Here is an 18,901-nt window from a genome sequence, read left to right as displayed (position 1 = left end):
AACTATGTGAAAAAGATTTATGTTCCGCTTCCCCAAACTGTTTCTCCCTCATTTTTTTTTTGTGTGTGTGTGCATGTGTGAACTGAATCTTTGGGAACTCCTTCCAGTTGATGCATCATTGAGGTGGTTAAACACATTGCATTATGGCAGTCTGTCACATCAGTGTTTCACACTGAAATACCGGACTTGACACATCACTGGAAAAGGAAGTCAGACGATCCAAAATCCAGAGTTATGTTTCTTTTGAAACTTGAGATTCTGAAGACAGAATTTTCACGTACTTAACTCAGATTGCAGGGGGGGAGGAAAGAAAAAAAAAAAAAGAAAACAAAGAGGTTTAAGCAATTATAATACAGCTTTTTATACATTAAAAATTATTTGTGTGAAAATAATAGTATCTTGATGGTCCTGCTTGTGAGTGGAAGCAACCAATGCTCTGTAAATACCTCTATTTTGGTGAACCTTTCTAAAGTAGTTGCAGAAGACAATACAGGGGACAGAATCTGACTCTCTGGGAAACAAAATACAATGCATTGTCATATTTTTATGCAACAATGTCTTGAATTTAATGAGTCCTAAATCTTTCACTAGCACACAAACTCTTACCTGTTCCCTTGATGTTGATGGAAATTTAGCCTGCAACCAGCCTTCTTGAGGCAATGTTTCTTTCAACAGCCACGTGATTTAATACTCAGACGAAAACCTGGTGTAGTTTCAGGGCGTATTTTGTATTTCCAAAGGAAAAATTGCAGGTCCATTGAAATACAAAGCTTAACTTCTGGAGTTGTGCAGAATATGCTCCATTTCAATGGCATCAACAGCAAGGGAGGCTAAAGTAGGAAATTTTGGATTTTGTAAAATAGCAGTTTTCCTATGTCTACCAAAAAAAAAAAAAAGACATTAGAATATTTTTGTGGTGATTTCATCATGAAAAAAAAGTCAAGATTATGAACAACCATGTTTCAATACTGTAGTGCAAAAGGGTTAGGAATAGGACCTGGAAATTTTAGCTTTGTAGCTTTAATCAGCATACAATAATGTGGATGAGTAATTAATATGGAAACAAGGGTTAAGATGGATTGCCACAGTTTGGAGAAAAAGACTGCCATCTGGACAATATTGCCAGTTTAAGATTATATACAAGTCTCAGTTATTTAGTGTTTGTCTGTAACAATGGAGGATATGCAATATATTAAGTCTAACAATAAAAAGACAATGTTTATCACCCTTAAAAATAGCGGAGAATGCTTGAAAATGTGACAAATTAGCTTTTATTATATGTATTGTTTCTATTATTTTAATCTAAAGTTTTTCAGAACTGAATTAATGATCTTTAAGCACTTTGGGGTTAACAGCATTTGTTGAAATTTCTAAAATTTGCTACACTTTGGCATAATTTACAGAGCTCTCGTGCAAAGAATGACAAGTATTAAAATAACCTTAAATCTTCAGTGGATTCTAAACAATATCTGTTTCTTGAATACCCCATGGCAACCTAGAACCAAATGTCATGCCAGCTCATTCACTCCTTCCTTCCTTCCATCTCTGAATCACCCGCAGGTGACTCTTCCTCACCAGCAACAGTTTTCTTGTGATAAAGTCCTGCCTGTTACAATGTCCTCCTCAGATCTCCCGAGTTTATACAACGCATTGAAGGCCTCACGGGGTTCTCTAAGATTTACACAGCTGTGGCAAACAACTTCAAAATTAACCACCTGACCTTCCCCAAAATGCTCAAAGAGCTCAAATTCCTTATTGCAGACAAAAGAGTCAAACGCATTTGAAGGCCCTAGGGCCATGATGGTTCTTTAGCTATCAGGCATAGAAACACCTCCCTCCTCTGCTTTTTCAGAGGACTCCATTTTACCAGTGCCTTTTTATCTGCTCTCTGCCTCTTCCATCTCCATAAAGAAGTCGTCTCTACCAGAGGGGCAATAAATGACCATTGAGGTAAGAGTGGTCATATTTATCCAGAAGCAAAGGAGGTGCTAAGTTAATATCAAATTCACAGCTGAGAGCTAGTCTCAGACTTTGTTATGAGCAGAATACCAACTACAATCTTTCATGAGCTCCCATGAAGCTGCAGATACCTCTTGTATCCTAACTTCAGTCTAATTGCCAATCCACTGCAGGATAAGGCTTAAACCTTTACAGTAATAGGTGTTCTATTCTGATTTGTAATTAATTATTACAGTGAATACCTTCACTACCTTCTATCTCATCTCATGATTCATTTTTCATGAATGAAATTCCTGGGGGAAAAAAGTACTTTTTCCACAGAAATTTATGTTCAAGATGGATGTTGAACTGAAGAGCAGCAAGACAAACACTTGGAGCACACCAGGGAGCAGCTCTAAGCTCGTTCTGGGTACATATCTCTCCCCAGGAGAGTCTAGAAGGCACTCGGTATATATCCATGTCAGCTTAGACATGTTCCATGTAAGCTGAAACACAACAAATTAATACAGTGGGGCTTCATCCCTTAATGGGGACACAGTCCTTGTCCAACTCTCATCGGCTCAGTAAAATAGCACCACTTTCTTTGCCAAATCGCCTTATAAGGCCACAGCAGGGTCTGGATTTACCCATTACAACAGGGTCTAATGACCTTAAGCACAACACTGAATTACACCTCCAATTGCTATTTCCATCTGATTAAGCGCTGAAAAATGCAGAAAGCTGAGTAAATATATACAACACCAGTAAATGGACTAACACATTGAGCCATAGCATGCAGTATTTAATCCTTGTTCAACACTTAAGTCATTGTTATTTACTGAGACATTCAGAAAGGGATGTATTACTACAAAGCTACAGAACTGAAAAACCTGTTCTGTTAGAAGGAAAGAAGGAAAGAAGGAAAGAAGGAGAAAGCAAGCAAGAAAGAAAATAAGAAAGAAAGAAAGAAACTTTGAGGTACTCAGCAATAAACTTTCAGGAAATCTACCATCGAAGTGATCTCAAGAAGCCAGTACCCATACCAAAGGCTCACCAAAGTAATGATTGTGCAAATAACCACTCAGGAATGGGAAAAATGGGTTGAAAGCTTGCCTCTTGGCCATAACCTAAAGCAAAATAAATGCAAACCTAAGGGAACTCAATTTGCAAAATAATTATCAGTTTTACCATTGTGGCATAACTGGCTGCAGTTCATCCAAATGATCATCAACTAGTCTAGAAGTTTATCTAAAGTGGGCATCAGAGTCACGACGAGATTCAGTGAAAGGCAGGGTACGGATATAGAACAATACTAGTATTTTTAAATTACTAAAATAGAGCTTTGAGATATAATAAGAACCAGAGCTTAAAGTTGAATGGCAGCTTTTTTTTTTGTTTTGTTTTAAGCTTTCATGTTGACCTCTGCTCTACACAAACTTAAATCTGTTTTACATCAGAAGCTGCAGGGACAGGAGAGTACATGGGAAAAGAACATGTCTGGGAGTTTAGAGAGGATCGGCTAAATTTTTTGAACTCCAGTGGGACTGGTGACATAACTAAAAAGCAACAAACAGCAGGTGAGAGGAAGAATTTAAATATAAATAAGGACACTTTGAAGCCATAGGTTTTTATTGATCACATTCACATTTACAAATCAAAGAAAAATATGTAACAAGAAACAATCCAAAAGCCATAAAATACCAAGCAGGGAAAGAAAAGTTATTAGAGAACAGTAAAGGCATGAGATCATGTTGATAAATATTCCCTGGCCTACAAAAATCAACTAAATACCCTATTTTCTTTAATTAAAAATCACTGAATTATTTAAGGATATCTGACTGAATTAAATATTGAAGACACATCAAGATCTGCCTAGCAGTGTGATTAGTGGTTTATATAGTTATTAAGATCTGCCCATTTGGACCTCAGTTCAACCTCCAATTAAATAAGTTATTAGGAATTCAGTCCCACAAACAACTCAGCACATACATACTACATGCTTTAAAATGGTTAAATATTCTAATTCTTAAAACGGTTAAATATTCTAATTCATACAATTAATCCATTACTAAGAGACAAGAACTTATTTTCCTTTTTCAGCTGTCAATGTATACAAAGAAACTACGACAATTTAAAGGGTCCTGGTTTAACAGATAGCATTTGCCATCCTACTAAAGGTGCTGTTCATGCTCTATCCATGGGATCAGAGTTCAAATAGCAGCACATTCACTCTGGAAAAAAGTGGTGGTTGCAGATAACAATCTGAAAAGCTGAAACCACTGAAACATGATGGTTTGCAGTTAGAAAATATTTGTGTGTTTTACCAGAATGTAAGCCATTACACTGCCAACTGGGAGAAATAAAAATCCAGTGGGAAGACACGAAATTAGATCAGAGCTCTCTCAAATGAAAAGAAATCCGGTCTTGCTGAACTGAAATGCGATCATTCGGATGGCATTTCTATCAGCTCATTCATTTAAAACTCAATTTAATGCTATGTTAGAAACTTTATCTTAACAAATGCTAATGCGTATGTTCAACTCAGCTCGCAGGAGCAGGCCCATTAGCAGGTCTGAGCAAACAGTCCTCTACAGGGAACCCACAACCACACATTGTGAACTCAGGCACAGATTCACTCCACCAGCTTCAGGCAGATAGCTGAGGTACTGAAGACTATAAAAAGTGTCTTACTTGTGCAAGACATGCGTTCACCCAGTTGTCCTTGACAGTGACCAAAAGGGGATGCCTGGGAATTAGAGCAAGAAAGGAGCAAACACTTAGTGATATTTACCCAGAAAACTCTGCCAGCCTTCAAAAATTTGCATCTTAGAGGCTTCCTATTAGCAGTCCTACCTGGATATCTCTACCATGAACTTCTCCAGTTACCCACTGAACCCCCAGAAAGGATCAATACCTGCAGCACACAGGCTGACGACAGGCAATGCTCAGCTACACACTGCGTGCAGAACCACCATGGTCTCCTCTGAGGCTGTACGTGCTGCCTTCATTTAATGCCCACACTTTTGGTATCAGAATAAAGAGTGAGCATTTTTTCCTCTCCGCAACAGTCATGATCTTCTGACCCTTTTTCATACTTTCTCTGCATTGCTTTTCTGGCAGCCTGAAAAATATGACCTACATACCTGTTCCTTCTGTAAAGCACATGAAGTCAGGACTCCAGGTGTCCAAGGCAGCTCCCCTGCTCCGTGGAGGGTGTTCACACACCTTCAGCTTGTATTTAAGGATTCACCTTGCATGGGCTGAATCATTCTCCAATATTTCTCTTTTTTTTCCTAGAGGCAAGAGGGAGCCTTGATGACCATTCTAATCTAAGACCTAATTTAGGTGCCAGGCTGGTGTTTTGAAGGAGACAGAGTTAGATCAAATTTTACTAAATTTATCAGGTGAAGATCTGAGTGTTTCTGTTTAGTGAGATGGAGAAATTCATGCTATTAATGGTTGCTATTTGACAGTGGTTTCTTTTCATTACATGAAATGAGAAAACAGAGCCAGTTCATTATGAAGATAGTGAAAGTTATAAGGCAAATATAGGCTGAATCCTACAAGTGCATGTGGGGAATGTAATGTATGAAAATGCAACATCAAAGAAAGATGAGCAGGGAATGTAGAGCAGAGAAACATGTAATGAGCCGAGTCAGAATGAAGTCTAAAATAATTGGTTAAGGATTACAGCACTTGGGAAAAGCTATCCTGCAGCAGAAGTAGAAAATAGATTGAAAGGAACAGGACCCAGTCAATCTGTTAACTCCATTATAATGATCAGAATATCTTCCCCCATTTTTAGGGTGGAGAAGCTGAGGCTCTCAACAGAGATAGCAGTGACTGCCTCACCTGTAACAGCTCACCCTAATGTGGGACCAGGCCTGACCCAACTCATTCTTTGCCCACAAGCTTCTTCTAAATATTTTTCATATTAACTCTGGGGCTAGAGAGAACATAATAACCTGTCAGTGTAAACTTATTAACTCTCTTAATGGCAAAGGCATGGAATGGAGTTTGTGGCCCAGTATAAGTTCTTGCTGTTTGTGCAGCGTTAAATAAGTCAGTTGATCAATGGTGCTCTGATGATTTATTAACGTCATATTGCCAATGAGAACTCATGCTGAAACTTAAGATGGATCAAATTTGATCTTAAAATACTGAAGTGAATATCATATCTTTCAAGGACTTATCGAACTGGCTGTATATTTATCATGTATTAGCACAGAAAGCAAAATGCATGTGAGTAATAAGGAATGTGTCTCTTTTACCAGTTCAAAGTGCTGCCAACAGCACTAATAGCAAATCGTGTTTTATCATGTTTTCTTGCAATTCCACAAAAATGGCTTGATATCCCAGAGTCATAAGCAATTCCTATGTTGTGTACTAAGTACCTTTGTTTTTCTAAAAGAGGGAAAAAAACCCTAAATCTAATTCACTTGGATAGGAGTAGTACATTGCTTTCATTTCAATGAAAACAAGCCAAATGGCACAAAGTCCTTAGTGAATAAAACTTGAGTATTATTAAAACAGCTGAAATAAAGCACTGCAAAATGTATTTTTCTTTTCTCATGAAAGATTCACAATGCCACATTGCCCTAGCTAGTATCATTATTTCTAAAATTTGGTTCATGATTCACCCCTCATCCAGGTGACACTGTACCTGCCTAGCACAGATTTATTTAGCAACTGTCTGCTACACCAAGAAAGGCTGTTTTTCTCCTTTCCCATTATATATACACATACACAAGCAGCACTGCAGGGGAAACTGGTCCATTAACAATTACCACTAAAAATCATATGGGAGACCAAGCAGAGCTTATATTAAGAGGATTTGATTACTTGCACTGCCATCAACTTTGGTGTATTTTTATAGTTCAGATCCACACCTTTAAAATACAGGTATATATTAAAGAGAATTGTATGAGGATCCTGGAGCCATAGTAAGAGTTAAAATATTTACTATTACACTTTGGATTTACTCGGGCTTTCATCTGAGATGTGTACTGTTTGATAAAGATGCTTAAGTATTATCTTCCCCATTTCACTCTTTAAGAACCTCAACCACAGGCAGACTGAGCAGCTTCTGAAGCTACCAAAAAGATCTTTTTATACTGCAAGAAAATGACCAGTTGAAACTTAAGTCTACGTCCACAGTGGCAAATAGTGCAAGCCAGCTGACACTGAAGACCAGAAATCTACATTATAAGTGTGAATTTTGGGGGTTTTTCTGTTTGTTTGTTTGGGTTTTTTTGTTTTGGACTAGCTCTTGTTTGGCCTCAAAGACCGAGTGCCTGTTTGTAGCTGGACTGTGCCAGATGTAGTCCTGGAGCACATCTTTTTACTTTTATCCAAGATTAATTCCAGCTTACGTACGTACCCAAGACAGTTTCTCAAAGTGAACAAAAACATAAACAGTGGAGACGGTCACAAGATTTGCTTTAGAAGTGCAAGCCTGATCCAAGCTAAAATGCAATGGCAGACTCAGCCATTGCAATGTCGGATGGACAGAGCCTGATTCAAAACCCATGGAGCCAAAAGTGAGATGAGGAGATGGGGTCTTTCCAAAAGCTCCAGTAGAACCAAGTTTTGGGCCACCAGGGGCCATTGTTTGGTTGCCGTGTTCCCTTGGCTATGTCTGCACAGATATGCTCTGGGTTTGTATTCTGCCTGAAAACATGCAAAACTTGCTTTATACCACACATCATATTGTGCGTTAAAACTATCCACGTGACAGGCAGTCTTCCAGAGATAACAATAATCTTCAGCTGATGCCAACAATTTGTACTTACTGGACGTGCACGGTGCTCTGCTGAGCCCAGCCACACTCAGTCTGCTGAGCAGACTCTGAGAAAGACTCCAGCTCTGCTGTGATCTGTCAGCCTTCCTAGCCGTTTCACGAAACTAGTTCTGAAGACTTTGCTAATACATTTACATGAAAAGACAATGTGCTGCCCAGCTCCCTGATACATGCATCAGATTATATTCACATATCGTATCCTACGAGACTGCACTCACACCCCAGATTATCAGGGAGTTTTCCATGTTTCCAGGATACAGAAGCCTACGAAGGCAGCAAAATTCAGACTTCCCAAGTCAGCTTCAGTGGGTTTTCATGCTTGTGTAATGGAAATGAACACTGAGCTATTGCTTGTCAGCAGAGAATTGCTCTATCTGTGATGCAAACAGGATAATTTTTCCACTGTTAGCTTTGCTTTGAATACATGGAAAAATGGAAAAGAAATTTCAAGCTAGAGAAAGAGAGAGGTCAAAACATACCAGAAAAGCTCTAGAAAAAATTCTGGAAGAATCTGGGTTTTACATAAAAGGTTTGAGACAATAGATTAGTTTGTTTACACTGTTTTGGCTTGAGGAATTGTCCGTCATGTGAACACAGCATGTCCCTGGTGATTATTTTGGCCCCAGATAGTTATAAGTCTAATGTAGACCATGAGAACTCTGGCCCTGAGCACTGTTCCAATATCCCAGAATTCCCAAGGGTTGGAAATTTTTTTTTGAGTGATCTACAGAGGTTTGCATGTGAATGCAAGGCTTTTTATACAGAGATCCATTCTAAAGCTGGTTAAGGTACCTACTTACTCTGTAGACATAGCTGTTAAGGCTTTAAAAAAAATAATCAAAGAATACAGAAGTATCATTTAAAAATTGAAGAGGATTTAGTACCAAATCTCTAGCCCCTTATGCAACCAATTGCTACCTTGTACCTCATAAAATATAGTAGAACAGTTCAAGTTGATCTGCAGGCACTATAACTCGTACTTCAATTCTACCTAAATACAAAAAGTAATAAATTACAGTGAGTGATCCTTGCTTTTTAACTGGCATTCCAAGTCCATTTGCCTTTCTAATGCATTTTGAAAAAGATAAATGTTCAACACTTAAGCTGCACATAGGCTTCTTGCTCCTTTATATTATTTCCTATAAATAAAAATATAAATGCTTGAGGTCATGCAATTTGATCTTTAAATACACGGTACCATAAATCTAGTCATGATTCATTTCCCTTGAAAATAAATATGACCTTTTCTTTTAAGACACAGGACAAAAAGGTTCTTTCTTGAGGACATAAACACCTAATAATCCGAATAGCCACTTAGCCCGAAAAGAAAAGACATTGCTCTTGGGCGTGGGTACTGCCTGGATACATGCTCTCCATGCAAAGCAGGAAGCAAGCTCTTAGGGAGGAAACTCTTTGGGACAGAACAGTGCCATCCTCAGCCCAGAGTGCCATACCAGCAGCAGCTGGCACCTTGTGTTTATTATTTCAGGCAGATTTGCCTGCTGTACATTTTTCCTTGTGTTTTCTTGCCATTCCTATTCTTATTCCTGTAGCTTTTCTTGTCTTCTGCATTTACCTTTCCTATCACACTAACATCAAATCTCCATTCCTTATCTGCCAATGTCTCTGCTATCTTGCAAATCAACCCCCTTTAAGTTCACTCTCTTACTCTCTTCACAGTGGCAGTCTTCTCACTCAAGATGCCCCTTTATCTCTAAGGCTGTCATTTTCTGCAGTAAACCCCAAGAGAAACTATGAATTTCCTAGATATGCCCTGGGAAAGGTCTCTGGTCTCTCTGTACCATAGTATGCATGTATTTTTTCATATGTACCATAGTATATAGCTGCCACAATATTGTATATATACCAGGGAGTCACTGCCTCACAGGAAATGAATTCCTTAAGGTGTAACCAACACCTATTTTCTCCTCCATAACATTAAAATGATATAAGCTCTTTGAGCTTAGCCATTGCCACTCACCAGCCACTGTAGACAAGATCTTCTGAGTTTTTAAACATATTAACACCAGTTGCTGTCTAAGCACTCTCATACAGAGATGCTTACCTTCCATACATAGGTGTGTCTGAGGCAAAAGTAAAAAAAAAAATAATGAAAAAGATAGGAAAGGATTTTTATGAACAGGATCAAATAGATGTTATATAAAGGAATGTCTGTATTCTGTGTCAGTTACTCACTCTATTTTGAACTTATGTCCTCTGCTTCGCAATTGAAACTATTCTTTCCCTTTAAGTGAAGTTGCCAAAATATAGTCTTCATCAACATTGATTCAAGACATCATCATCTAAAACAAGGTGATAAAGCTGGTATTTATATCTATCAGGGGACTGACTACAGATGATGGCAACGACCATCTCAAAAGGTATAATTCTCTGCCACAGTGTATATCAGTATTTTTCTTAATTATTTCTGACATTTTACCTATTACTCCAAGGACTTTCTCAGAGGGTGGAAATAAAGGGGAAAAATGGTTTTTGTGCCAGAGATGAAGAAATACATCTTCTGTAAGTAATTCCCAGAAGAAATCTTGGAAATCTTGTGGGGTCAGAAAAGAGGCAAGAAAGTAGCATTTTTCACCCCTGCTGAATTGGTCATCTAAACTTACAGTAGCACTAAAGCTGAGTGACTTATCTGCCACCCCTTAGGCAAGAAGAAAAGTGAGGATAAAGAAGTACAGAGGAAAAAAAGAGACCATAGCGAAAGTAAGTATCATCTAGAAAGCTGCCTAAAGATTTTGATCTTCCAGCTACTTATCTCCCGTTTCCCCATAGCTGATGTCCATTCACTTCTGTTATTAGAAATCACACATAGCAAAAATGAAGAACCATACAGCTGAGGTTATGGCCAGGACAAAAGTTCACCAAGCTTAGGACCAGGAAATAATGTCTGAGAGTGGCTAGGAGAAAAATTTTCCAGTTGAAGAGCTGTACAGATACAATAAGAGTGGCCAATGATCACCATTTACAGAGAATACTAAGGTAGGATGAGTGACAGGCAGCCCACAAGACCAAAAGATGCCTTGAAATAAGCACGTGAAAGAGCTTGTTAAAAGTCACCGCTTTTGACACAAGTTTGATGCAGGATGGACAACTGGGTTACGAAGAGTAACTCATAATATAGCCTTAGAGAAATTTCAAGTACAGTTGGCTGCTCAGATTAATGACACCATTATTAAACTCAAGGTAAGTAAAAGAGACTACAGCAGACACAAGGTTCCTGTCCTTGTCTTAAAAACCTGCAAACACTGCAGCTGTCCCAGAGCAATACACAGAGAACTCATCATCTGGTTTCCAGCCTTGGACCTAGTTTCTGTACAAATAGTCTTCTCTCACCCTCTGAATACTCCAGCATCATGTGTTGATGACCCACCAGTATGAGCATGGTGAGCAAAACATGAGTTTCATGTAACTATTCGACCTATTTTACCTTGGGTTACACAGATGCACCTCAAGCTAACAGCACCCCATGGAAGTTCCTATGTATAGAAATGCATTCCTAGGAATTAACAGCGTTTCTAACATGGGTCTCTTGGGACGCACCAGGAGCACACAAATTATTCTGTATTTAACAGAATGAAACATGCATCTTTCAGATATTCACTAGTCAGGTGGTTTGTCCTTAATCTACACTCAATCAGAAATGAAAACGCCTTTTCTCCTCTACTTCTAGTGTTGGCTACATGGTGGCCTGCCTTTAAGAAGGCATTTACTGCCTACCTCTGAGAGATAGAAGAGGAAGGGTGAGTGATTTTCATGCTCTGGCACTCATTGTAGGCTGTTTAATTTGTCAGGACTACTAGGCCATGGTTTTGTGCTTTGACAGGTTTTTGTTATTCCTGCTAATCCCATTTCTGTTGTGTAATGTGCGTGGCAGCATCTGGTGACAACAGAATAGAACACCTAATTGTGAATGAATACAGAGCGCCCTGTTCTGCCACATTGCCTGTTGCACTATTTTTGCATTTTTATGGCTGAGGGTGGGCTTCCAGGAGCTGCAAAGCAGACAGCCCATCGTTGTAATCAAATTTGCCATTTGCATGTGTGTGTTCTCAGCAGCCTTCGTATTTCTACGGCCCCCAGGATTCCCCGAGTTTGGCTTTCTGGCTCCCTCTTCTGAGTGGAGAGGATGATCATATGTATTTATTAAACAACCTCTCCATATTTTAAAAACTAAGTCACAATGCCAAATTGATGGTTTTAAGTGCATTTGGGCATCATTAAAAGGAGTAGAATGTGAGGAGGGCCAATGCAGTACCTGCACAACTGTTGCTGCCCTCACCCGTAGCATGGTTTCATTCATTTGCTGGACACAAGGACCAGCAGCTGCCTGTAGATCTCCTCTCCACCTTTTTTTCTGTTCTACTCCATATGATTTATCAGTGGCTCACTGATTCCAGATGCTATTCCACGTTGCCACTTGATGTTTACTAGGCATAGTGAGTAAGCTTGGGAGCTATGGGCTGTGTTCAGCATTGACCATATAGCCAAACTTAGCACCTTGTAGGATAATGGCACAGTAATCATAAAGGCTCCCAAAATGCAAGACTAGGATATCTATTTTTACATGGTGGTCCTGTGGATTTGAGGGGAAAGAGTTCAGTTCAATGTCTCTAAAACCTCCTGAGAGCAAATTACTGATTTAATCAAATTTATACAAATACTCCTTTGGGAGTAGGGTACTGATCAGGTGGCTTCAACTGTGTATAACCTAAACTGGTTCCAGCTGATGTCAGCATTGCAATTTAATGCCCTCACTTTTCATGAGAAGAGCTGAAAAACACCCTTTTGAAGAAGCTTGTTTCATTGTTGACAATTGATGTAACATAGCTACCCAAAATACTGGTAGATGAGAGCAGCATTGAATTTGACAAAAAGGACCAAGGCTATTATTTTATAGAACGCAGATATTTTGAATAGACTGATAAACCTTTCTGACAAGAGGACTTCACATATTTTCAGTTTAGATTCTTGTCAGTAACAAGCACTAGTATTGCAAAACAAGACTGACAAAATTCACTGCCCACGTCAATCTTGCAGAAACTTTCAAAAGATTAATTAAAATAAAGCTCTAAAAACCCAGAGATCTGAAGTATATGAATGACAACATCAAAAAGAAAAACTTTAAGGAGGGTGTCCGGACTTTTCAATTAAAATGCAAGCTTCAATTTTCTCCCAGTAACACTTGGTACAATTTTCCTCCCAGTAAACAACACAGCTCTTCTGTATTTACCACAATAAAATAGAATCAAAACAGGAAAAAACCTGTTGGATGTGGCAACCAAAAAAAAGATCTAAAGCTGTTATAAAATTTAAGAGATTATTCATACATTTTTTTTAACTCCTTTGTATTATAGGATGTTGCATTTACTAAGTTTAAAAAAGGTGGTCAAATAATACAGTAAATATGAAAGTGGTTTCAGGACTGAAGCATGAAGCAGCATACAATCCACATATGAAACTAAGATCTTGTCTTATGCTTTCTCTTATCTGCTACAGTTCAACTCAAAACTGAGTTCTAAGGAAAAATAAGATAGTGTGAAAGCAAAAATATTTATGTACGCTATGCATACAAAATAGACAACCAAGGGAGAAATGTTCCTCCTTATCAAAGACTTGTATTAGATGTATCCTTCTTCTAAGCATCTGTGGACAAGTTCCCCAGAAAAGATGCCTTTCATCAACTATGGGAGCTGTTATTCGTTATCATCATCTGTTTATAATCAATGAGAACAGTTGGATGCTCAGCACTCTTGAAAATTGAACCAATTATTTAGGTCAGTAGTTTTTAACCTTTTTCTATTTGTGGACTCTTAAGCATTTTCCAGTGGATGTGAGGCGCTGTTAGAAATTTTGCTCATGTAGATAGCTGTCACTTTCTTTGGCACTTACAACAAACTGTCTAGAATTTATCCCCTCTCCTTTCATCCTGTATGAAAATATCCTCAGACTCCAAGCTGAAAAAAACCCAAACCACATTAGTCAAATATATACATTTTTGGCTTAATTAGAAAATGAAGGCTACCTGAATCGAAGTGTTTTCAAGCACCTTGATAAACTATGCCAGTAAAATTTTATCAGTTTGTCTAAAATTCTGTGCTATCTTGATTACGACCCAGGGAAGGTGCAGTTCTGCAGACATTCCTCTCCGCTGGCACAAGCAGTTGCTGCTCTTCCTTAGCCCTACCAGTTCCACCCTCTCCCTGGCTGCTACGCACTGGACTCCATCGTGTGTCAGCCCAAGTTTCTTTTCTGATCAATGAACTGTGCTGTGAGACTGAGAGTGATCAGGTTGGGACCAGCACCTTTAACTCAAAATGCTACCAAAATGTACTGTACTCCAACAACGTTGCTTGTGCTACAATTATCAAGAGAAAGTTGAACACGATTCTGAACAGAGAGGAAAGGAGAAGAGCAGGACAAGCAAGGGAGAGATGGCAGGAATGCCCTAAATTAAGTCATAACAGCACAAATTATAATGTCCCAGTTACATCCAGTATTTGATTTTATATTCCCAAGCATACATTAGAACCAATGCAGGACAGACTGGGGCTACCTTAGGAAGGCCGCTCTGGCTGAGGTCTGGAAGCCTAACTTCTGGAAGATACCTTTCACCACCACTGGTGACCAGTAGCAGCAGAAACTGCTCCTGGCACATGCCCCGCATGTGAGGACTGTTCTGCTCACATACAGCACTGTGTCAAAGGAGAGTTGCTACAGCAAATCCAACCACTTACACACTGAGCAGAGATTTATTTGTAAGACCTTAAAATATTTCTAATATCATTTTACTGTTTATTATAATTACTACAATTACTGGGATATACAGTGATTACATGCATTTTACCATACCTCCATTAGCCTACTGTACTGCAGACATATTTGTACAGCCAGAGTGCCAAATGTTGCATTTAACAGAGCAGGCTCTTAAGTTTCCAAAGCAGCTCAACCTCTGGCCTCAGTTTAAGCAACCAAGCAGCGCGCCTGGGTCAGCTCTGGGGTGGCTTTGGTAATCACTAATGCAAACCCTCCACAAAGTGCCCTGAACGAACAAACTCATTTCACATGTTGGAAGCCACTGAACAACTGAAAAAATACTTTAACAAAGTAACTGCTGAAAAGTTGCCGAAAGTAAAAGCAGAGTGGGGAGGAGGGAAGACCCCTCCTGGTTTCAATGAAAAAAAAACTTTAGGCCTGACTACTGTAGTTAAATTAAATCTATTTGCTTTTTACACAGTTTGAATAGATGCTTTTTAATTATTGCTAATTGTTTAAGATATTGTTGTATGCCCCTGAAGATTTAAACTGAATAAATTTAATTCCTTTAAAATCTCCTTCAGCTACAGGCAATACAGTAAGAAGCCCCATAGGTATGGCAGTAAAAATAACCATAAAGACATAAGCATTTAAATGAGGAGAGCATGGAATACTTCCCACTAGACCAAAAAAAAAAAAAAAAAAAAAAAGATGAGAATTAAAAGAAGACAGGAAAAGGAAGGATGACTTAGACAGGATCAGCTAATCTAATAATATATATCAAGTATATATTTTACCTTTTCTTTAAAAAAAAATAGGCTGAAGAATTTGGGAGAGTATCACCATCAGTCTGAGAATTACCTTACAAGAAGATCCTTTTGATCCATTTGCCTATGATGAGAGAATTCATAACAAAACTCAGCCAACAGGCTACAAAAATTGTTCTAGAAGCTGTAAATCAGGTGCAACAATGTACATACTGTGGTCCAAAAAAAAAAAAAAAAAAAAAAAGAGAGAGAGAAAGAAAAGAAAAGAAAAGAAAGAAAGAAAGAAAAAAGCTATGTGTTTTGGAGACACAAGAACCAAACCATGAAACACACAGTTGAAACATTTAGGATGACTATGAAAAAGGTCTATGTTCACTTGTTAAGGAATGCGCTAAGGCAGACTAAAGCATATGAATGGCCCTTTCACAGGTCACAGATTCTATTCAGTTCTTGGACATTGTTATTATCCGACAGAAATAGATGGGCCTAATTAATATTCTGAACATACCTGAGAGAACATTCTTAAGGAAATCATCCTCTGGTGGTTTAGGTTTGTTGTGTTTTGGGGGTTTTGTTTTTTTGTTGGGGTTCTTGGGTGCTCTGTGCTTTTTGGTTTTGTTTTTAACAAACAGCAGATGTTACAAATAGCATCTGGTTAATAAACTATAAACATAATTTTGGTGTTAAAAGTTTAATAAAGAGTCTACTTCTGAATATATTTGTTTATGCAAAGACTTGATTTTTTTTTTTATTTTTAATTTTAGTAAACAGTTTTACCATGTAGATTAAAGCTGAACTGCACAGTCATTTTGCAAGTAATTATATTCTTGGCACTTTTCTGAACATAATATAACAATTACCACAGCAACTGCATTTTTATCAGAGCACTCCAAGCATGCAGCAGGTTAATATCAGTGTTCAGCAACTTCAGATAATATTTCTGAGATGCTAATGTTTAGCCAATTTCAAATGAGCAAACAGCTTCTGATACGAACTGAGTTCTGGTCTTTCAAGATAATGTGGTTAAATGGGCCCCGATCTTATATATAGTTGGGGTACTGTTCCCCCTGCAAAATCCTGTTAAACTTGGTGGGAGTCTGTGCAAGCAAATCCAAACACAGGGCCAGCTTCACGGCAAGAATGATGGACTGTGATTACAAAGTTAACTTTCCAAGGGGTATAATGCACTGCACGACTGGGTTAGGATCTCGGCTCTGCCACTGCCTGATATTGGACGAGCCTTCCTCTCGTACAGCTTGCCCATTTACATTGTGACCTTTGGAAAGCGTGAGCTATCACTGAGTATCTGCCTGATACTGCCCTAAAATGATGTTATTAATCTAATCTCCACTGGATTTTAAAGATACGCAGTTTAGTTTCAGTTATATGACTCCTGCTGAGCAATCTCAAAAAGAATAACCTCATTTTTTGAGGCTCGGTTCCCCTCACTGCTGACCCTTGTGGGAGTTTTGCTGCTGACTTTGCAGAGAGCAGAAGCGGGCCCAGAAAACATATAATCACCCGAAGTCATCCGAGCTGCATCACTGCATTTTGAATTCAGGACACCGCTTCAATACAGCGACTTGTTGTTCTCATCTTAAATGTCTGGATGGCATACAAATATAGATAAAAGTAGATGACTAATTATCACATCTATTCTCAAGGCATGCATGGAGGGAGGCAGTAAAGAGGAGGGGAAGTTTGTGGGTTACTCCCACACATAAATCCTCTATGTGTCAGTGGGTGAATAGACACTACTTTAATCTATTGTGCAACGCTGTTTTATAACAACAATAAGCTGAAACAGAGAAGGAACTGTATTAGAAAGGCAAATATCAAAATACATCAATACTAAAATGCCTTCAGGTAATCAAGTAATTCAGTCCCATAGTACACCGAGAAACAGGAGTCAAGTATTTGTACTGAAACCTTAATATGGCATATGTGGAAAAAAAAATCCCATTGAAATAAATAGACCTATTCATTTCAGAGACAGTGAAAAAGAGACGAACTTTCTTTGTCTTGCCACTTTAGAGCCCCTTGATAGCATTTTCCTTTTTTATTGTCTTTTAGATATAGATGCCCCTCTGCTTAAGTATCACCAAAGCTACTAGTAACAAATACCTAAATATATAACAGATGCATAAGTGCATCTTGGGATAAATACATTATGGACAATTAACTGTCATCATACCCCTCAATTACATTTTCACCCGCTCCTGTAGTGTACACCTGTGGCTTGTTAGTAATGCAATAAGTGTTGTAAAGCAACTCTAAGGTTCAAAGGTAGCTCTGCAAAAATCTGTTTTCCTCTTTTCTTAAATGTGCATTACATAAATGTGAAAACAGAGAAACAAACACAAGAAAAAAGAACGCTACCTTTTCTCTTACCAGCTGGCAATGTGGATCAAGCGAAAATTTTTCATTTTCCTGTTACGTCACATAGCAAAGACCGTTTGCATGAAATATTGGGCCTGACTCTGATTTCAGTAATGTAGAAATTAAGCCAAAGAAGCAGCAACTGAAATTCACTTGGGCACACTTTGTAACATTACTTTCATGCCATGTATCTCAACTGTGAGGGGATGATATAATAATCACAAACACTATTTGAGAAACTTTTGTAGTGCACATCATTTTTAGTCAAAAGTAAAACAACTTTTTAGAAGCACAACTAAAACTGATACATATCAAGGCTACTGTATAATTAAGTCTGCAGCTTTGGAAAATGGATATTTGTATAAGTTAAAGCAGCTATTGGATATCCTTACTATAATCACACTTAAATCCATAATAGTTCCTGGAAGGATTATTTGTTATTAAATATGTGAGTGGCATAATTCAGTAAGCTCTGTATATGACATTGATGGAGTGCCTGTAAAGAAAAATATTAAGCAAAAATATACTGTACAAATGGTCTTATAATTGTAGCTAGAGGCAAATCCAGCACAGATAGATCCCTCTTGGTTAATATCCCAATAGCATTAACACACTTGTGTTACTGCTATGTTTGTTTATGTATTAGTTGGATACTGTCAACATTAAGATTTTTTTATACCTATGCTGCACTTTTCCAACCTTAGTTACTACCTCCTTCTGTGAGTACCTCTGAATGACTGCACTCCTTGTTCAGGGAGAGAAACATAGACCATCAGAAGCTTTCCTGAGCTTCAGGATGAATGGTCGGCTGATTTTTGCAAAGGTGACATTGACTGCTCCACCAACTTCCACGCATCGCTTTGCCAACATACAGGGAAGCCCCCCAGCATCTCTCATGCTGCAGTCCAGATGACCCACTCTCCATGAGGAGAAGTGCCCCAGCTGGGATACCCGTCCCCTCCTGCTCCCCCTGTTGCAGGCTCACCTTGCCCCCACCACTGCCATCCCTTCTGGATGGTGCATCCAGCAAATCCCACACTCAGGAATGGTCTACTGAGCAAAGCTACTCTCGCACAATTACCTCATTGACCAGGAAAAGGATATACCATCATTCTTTCTAGTTCAAGACTTTCTGCATAGACAGGACATAAGTGGTCATACCTCTGGTACAGATCCAAGACAAACCATTAGGACTTTCCAGCTACTTTGTCACCGCTTTCTGTCTGACCTTGGTACTGATGGGTTG

This window comes from Calidris pugnax, unplaced genomic scaffold (genome assembly GCF_001431845.1).
Source record: "Calidris pugnax isolate Ruff unplaced genomic scaffold, ASM143184v1 scaffold111, whole genome shotgun sequence".
Taxonomy (NCBI): Eukaryota; Metazoa; Chordata; class Aves; order Charadriiformes; family Scolopacidae; genus Calidris; species Calidris pugnax.
Note: the sequence above shows the minus strand (reverse complement) of the source record.